The sequence below is a fragment of the Schistosoma mansoni genome, chromosome W (assembly GCF_000237925.1).
Source record: "Schistosoma mansoni strain Puerto Rico chromosome W, complete genome".
In the NCBI taxonomy this organism is placed as follows: domain Eukaryota; kingdom Metazoa; phylum Platyhelminthes; class Trematoda; order Strigeidida; family Schistosomatidae; genus Schistosoma; species Schistosoma mansoni.
This window is the reverse complement of record NC_031502.1, coordinates 7,168,425-7,175,291: the sequence shown is the minus strand read 5'-3', so window position 1 is coordinate 7,175,291 and position 6,867 is coordinate 7,168,425.

Here is a 6,867-nt window from a genome sequence, read left to right as displayed (position 1 = left end):
TAGTCCACTGAAAAACCTGAACATAGGTTTCACACTAGCTAGCACTCACTAGTTCAGTAGTAACATGTCAGATTATGTGTTCGATTTCTAAATTTGATTAACTCATGACCATGGTTTATTGTCATTTATATTATGTGTTTCACATGACATATGGATGAACTTGTTAATGATTATGAAAATCATATGTTCACTGTTTTTAGGTAATGCTTCTATTCCAAATATATCTTACCTAATTTTTAAAGTACGTTCTCAACAAACTTACTAGCTTACTTTTTTTAAAACACTTTATTTGACTCAATGATCCCTTTTCCAAATATGTGCTAGTAATAAATTGAGAAAGTTCAGCTACATATTGCTCTGTTTTTCAGTGACGACTAATTGCTTCAAGGATAAAAAGTAATTATATAAGCTGGACAGTGACAATATATCCAACATGATTCTTTGTTTTTTCTTGTCTTGAAATCATATTTTAATTAAATCGCTTTTATGAACTAAAAAGACTATCTCTTACTTGACATTAACAGTTTCATGATTTTAATGAAATTCAACAATCTCCACAACCCTATATTGTAAATTATCGTGTGTTCACTAATGGCTAGCTTCGAGAGGTAATTTTCGGAGGTCTAGTGAGAAGTCGTGTTCAGTGGCGATCAACCGTGGCAGGTGTGCGGTAGTTACCCACCGAAGACAATGGAAGGTATTCACACAATATCGTGCATTGGTTGAAGTTAGACATTGACACCATCAGATTTCTGCTTAGAGGTCTAAGGGTCAAGCGTTCGCGCGAGACTTGGTCCAACTTCGCGTGTAGGATTGTGGATGGAGTCCCATACTGGGATAAAAGGACTGTCCAGTGCTTCCAGGTTTACAATGGTAGTCTGACATTAATCGGCTAATGATTTCAACGAAATTAAAAAATAACGAACATTTGTTCTGTGTCTTCATTATTATTATTATTATTTCCATGTTGTTAATTTTAATTCTTTTTATGGAACAACACTTCCTAACTAGTTATTCAACATTATCATTTACTAGACTCCTAAATTTAAATAGAGAGATAGAGTTCACTTTCTTTTCAATATCAGTTCATTTCACTGTTCATAAACACTGAGAAGTTGTACATATGGAATATGAGATTTATTAAAACAGAACATTTGATTTCATCTGGCTGTTCAATAATTAACTTATGAAGATTATTTCTTTATCATTACAAGACAATGTATCTTCTGTAATCCATCTGTCAATAAAACAATGATTATTGACTTATTTTTTCCTCATTTCTTGAATAGTCCATCCTTATTTCTTTCTCTATCTCTCTCTGTCTCCCTCCCAGTCTATCCATCATTCATTGGACTGTTTTATAAGTTATAGACTTTTCTGTCTTATAGAAAAAGTCGGGTTTATCTCTCAGACAATCTTACTAAAATGTAATTAGCCTTAAATCCACTTAAATGAAGATGAATTGAACAATTACTTTAACTTATGAAAGGTGATTCCCTTAAATAGCTTTCTTACCGATGAATGAATGACTGATTGAAAACAATCCAATGATGGAATGTAATTATATGAATTGGTTGGATGCTGATTACTTGTAAGTAATTACAAGTGAATAAAGAGATAGAAATTCAATAACTTATGAGTCTCCACTTTAATTTTATCAATGATTATGTGAATTGTTCAAATGTATAAATAAAAACGCTTAACATCATTTTAATTAAGTAACCTTAAATATATAAAGATCACTCAAGTTGATAGAAAAAGAATGTAACATGTAAAAACCAGTAAGATTGGATTATTTTAAAAAGATGTGAATCATGAATTGTTTTAGCTAAAGATCAATTACGAAGATTTTAATAAAGTAGTGTATAGATTAACTCCGCCTGTAGCTCTTCTAGAGTTATGTCCGGTCCCAAGACCGGGTAAAGGAGAAAGGTTGAGCACGGTTTTTGGGGCGACCCCATCCCGTAGAAAAACTAACTCGCTAAAAAGCCCTAACCAGAAAAAATAATTCAAACCATTTAAACTCTGCCCTCTGACTTGAAGGAAGAATTATGACGCCTCAGGATCAAAGTCGAGATCCTTCGGAAGTCATGAAGCCGATGCCCCTTCTAACAACCAGAGCAACACTCTTTATAGGTATATGGAGCGTCCGGACAATGTGGGAGACCGGGAAGACGAGTCAATTAGGAATAATAATGAGGAGATATAAATTGGCAGTACTCGGAATCAGCGAACCCGTTGGACACAAGCTGGACAACAAAGACTGGGTCCTGGAGAGATGCTGCTGTACTCCAATCACGAAGAGGAAAATACTCCACACACTCAGGGAATTGCTCTGATGCTGTCCAGAGAAGCACGAAATGCACTTGTAGGATGGGAATCTCATGGATCCAGGATCATCAAAGCATCATTCAAAATTAAGAAGGACGAAATTACAAGGAATATTAACCAATGCTATGCACCCACCAATGATAGCAATAACGACGATTAAGATCAGTCCTACGAGAGGCTAAAATCGATCATAGCGAAGTGCCTACGAAAGGACCTGACAACCATGATAGAAGGTTTAAACGACATAGTCGGAACGGACAACAATGGTTATGAAGATATCATAGGACGACATGGACTACGAGATCAGATCAAGAACGGGGACAAATTTGCAAATCTATGTGCATTCAACAAATTGGTTATAGGCGGCACAATATATCCACACAAACGCATACACAAAGTTACATGGATCACGCCGGGTCACACCACAGAGAACCACATAGATCATATTTGTATCAACAAAGAATTCCAAAGGACAATGGAAGATGTGAGAACCAGGAGAGGAGCTGACATAGCTTCAGATCATTACCTGGTTGTAGCCAAGATGAAACTGAAGCTAAAGAAACACTGGACAATCGGGGAAATAGCATTACAAAGGTTCAATACAATCTTCCTTTGAGATACTAACAAACTCAACGAATTCAAGATAACTCTAAAAACAGGTTCCAAGCTCTACAGGCTCTACTGAAAGAAGAAGATAATACAATGGAGGACAACTGGAAAGGAATCAAAGAAGCACTAACTTCAACTTGTCGGAAGGTAAAGGACAACGAGAAGCACCATTATAAAGAATAGATCTTTATCGAGAACACGGCTAAGGTTGGAGAACGGAAGAAGAAGATAGTCATTGACAGCAACCAAACAAGAAAAGAGGAAGTCAAGGCACGAGATGAATACACAGATTCAAATAAACAAGTGGCAAAGAGCATTAGAGATGACTAGCAGAAATAAGTAGAAAAGCTAGCAAGGGCAGCGGAAAAGGCTGCAACAGGAAAAAATATGAAACAAATATATGAGACGACGAAGGGACTGGAAAGTAAATGTAGTAAACCAGATGGACCAGTCAACGACAAAGAAGGGAAGCCAATCACTGAAATTCAAGAAAAGAAGAACAGATGGGTTGACCACTCTGAAGAACTCTTGAATAGATCAGTTACATTAAATCCGCCTAACATAGAATTAAATATGCTCCACGTTCTATTGAGAAAGATTCGGGAGGGAGTACAACTGCCGATAGACTTTAATAAAAGTACACTTCATCAAGATACCAAAGAAAGGAGATCTGAACAAATGTGAAGGGTACAGAGGAATCACATTACTGACAGTACAAGGAAAGTTTTTCAACAGAGTGTTGCTGAACCGGATGAAAGGTTCAATAGACATCTAACATTGAGATCAACAGGATGGATTCCATAAGGATCAGGCGTGCACAGACCAAATCGCGACACTACTGACCATCGTTGAACAATCGACTGAATTGTAGTCGTTACTATACATCAACTACTTTAATTGGTAGATATCATTTGATATTGTGGTTAGGAGAACATTGAGGAAACTTCTTTGACACTATTGAGTAGCTGGGAAAATCGCCAACATCATTCAGAATTCATACAATGAACTACAGTGCAAAGTAGTATATGGAGGACAGTGGCAGATGCATTCTAATTGAAAACCGCAGTCAGACAAGGCTGCCTACTCTCACACCTTTTCTTTCTTCTGGTAGTTGAGTGGATTATGAAGAACTGAAAATCTGGATTGAAGCATCGAATAATATGGACAGGTTAGACGCAACTAGAAAATTTTGACTTCGCAGTTGACCTGACTCTTCTATTCTATACACAAAGACAAATGCGGGTCAAGACAAACAGTGTAGCAGCAGCCACTGAATCAGTAGGCCTCAATATACACAAAGGTGAAAGAAAGTTTTTCAAAAACAACACGGAGGACACCAATAAAGCCACACTTGAGGGAGGAACTATGGAACAGGTGGAAACAATCACATACCGCAACAGTATCATCCATGAACAAAGAGGATTTGATGCAGATGTAAAGGTGAGGATTGGCAAAGTAAAAACATATTCCTACACTTGATGAACATATCCAACTCAAAACAACTGTCAACCAATATCAAAGTCACAATCTTCAATACGATAGCTAAGACAGTTCTACTGTATGGAGGTGAAAATTGCAGAACTATCACAACCAACATCAATTATGTACATGTATTTATGAACAATTATTCACTCCAGATACCCAATGTCCGTTGGTCAGAAACCATCAGCAACAGTCAACTGTTGGAGAGAACAAACCAGGTTTCAGATGATGAGGAAATTAGGAGAAGATGGTGGAAGTGGATAGGACACATATTGAGGAGATCATCAAACTGCATCACGAGGCAAGCACTAACTTCGAATCCTCAAAGGACATAGAAATGAGAATGGTCAAAGATAGAGCTGAGTCCTGAATCGGAAACAGACATGAAGATGACGAATAGAAATTCGAAAGGATTTCTGAGGACAGAGTTGGATGGAGAATGTTTGTGAGCGTCCTATGTTCCTCCATGATGGATAACAGGCGTGAGTAAGTAAATAGGTGAGTATTTGATTTGTAATAGTTAATTAAATGATATGTCATCACAATTACGTTTTGATGCCAACTTACATCAGGTACTTGGAGAACATATTACAAACTACATGTCCATATGTGTTCAATTGTTTTCAGAACGACATTAGATGACACTGTGGAGGTTGAAGTTTAGGTTTTCGGATGATTTCTTTTGTATGAGTAGCAATTATAAATAGTAAATATTTTTCATTGTTGACCAATTGAACAACGAATTAAACATGAATATTGCGAATTCACTACTTTATTATAAGGAGATTACATTTTGAAGGACAATGTACTCCATACTTCTAAGAACTATATTTTCAAAGTTTATTTTAACTGAACGATGGTGTTATGCTTTATTTGTAATAACATTGTTTGAGTTGTTCAATATGTGAAAAGATAATTAATTGTAGAAATCTTCAGGAAGTACAGAAACGTTTAATACATATCACGTTAACGCCCATAACAATTTACCAGCATACTCTACATTTCCTAATCTTAACAACTCAAATGTAATCAATAATTTGGAGAAAGCAGTAATCATGTGATAAGTGCGACATATTTCTGATGTTTATCATCCACATTTATCAATAAAATGTTATCACATATTTACTTGAAATAATTAGTGTTTTCTTTTAATACCCTACGTTTTTGATGACGAAACTTATCACGTTGCTGGATATGAAGAAGCTTATTAATCCGATTAAGATTTACAACACGTATTATTCAGCTATATGATCATACTTAACTAACAGCAATCCCTTGCTTCCTGGTATTCAATGGTGATCTTATATTGACCAGTTCATGATCTCAGTACTGTTTGTGTGAACTACTAACAACGATGAGCTTCAAGTGAGAATACCTCAAAACTAACCACTGTTTACCAATTCCATTTCTTTTATATCATGAATTACATGAAATTGACCAACATGATAGTTTGTATTCAGTCCACTGTCATCAAGTTTAGTCAAAGTATTCATTCATTTACTATTAGTAATGTTTGTTTACAAGTTGACCTATTTCAGATTGTTTTCAGGTGAATGATTAGCATCATCTCACCCTAGCAGTCAGTCCACCACTATTTGTTGATATTTGTTTAACATTTGATTTTACACAGTCTTGATGTATTCTTGTCAGTTGGTAAGAATTCTCTTATACTATAGATTATTTGAACCATATTAATTATCCATGTGACATGAATTCCAAATGTCCATTCAAAATAATCATAAGTTAAGTGGTAAACCTGATGGAGGGTTCTTATGTTTGAGTGGTTATTAGATGTGATAAGCACAAATCCCACGTATCAGACATGACAATATGACGGCTTATCTAGTAAAACATTATTCTTCAGTATAAAACATTCATTCTAGGTAATATTCACGTCATGATTGATTCTAGCTGAAAAGTATTTTGTGTATTCAGAAAGATGCAGGTTCATATTTAACATATCGCTTATGGGATAAATAAATTCTTAAATGTGTACGGTTATCTTCCGAGTGCATTTGTAAGATTAAATTAACTTGAGTTCCACAGTATACTGATTACATCATAATATAAATTGAACTGTTCGATTACACTGTATATTAGGTAGATGGACAATTGAAGTCGGCAGACTGATTCAGTAAGAATTTTATTATCAAGAAGGTGGTTTTGTGGAGATCGTAGTAATTTAATAGTTGAATTCATGAGTCGATATAAGTTAAAGGACTATTGAAAACCTGTAAGCACTGGACAACCATTTCTTCCTAGAATGGGACTCCTCAACAATTCGCATCCACAATCCCTCACATGAGACTCAAGCTCAGTACCTTATCTCTCACACATGGACGCTTAACATCTAGACCACTGAGTCGGCTTTCGACGGTGTTAAAATATATTTTCAATCGATCCATGATCTTGCACAACGCTTCATCCATTGTCTGAGGTGGATCA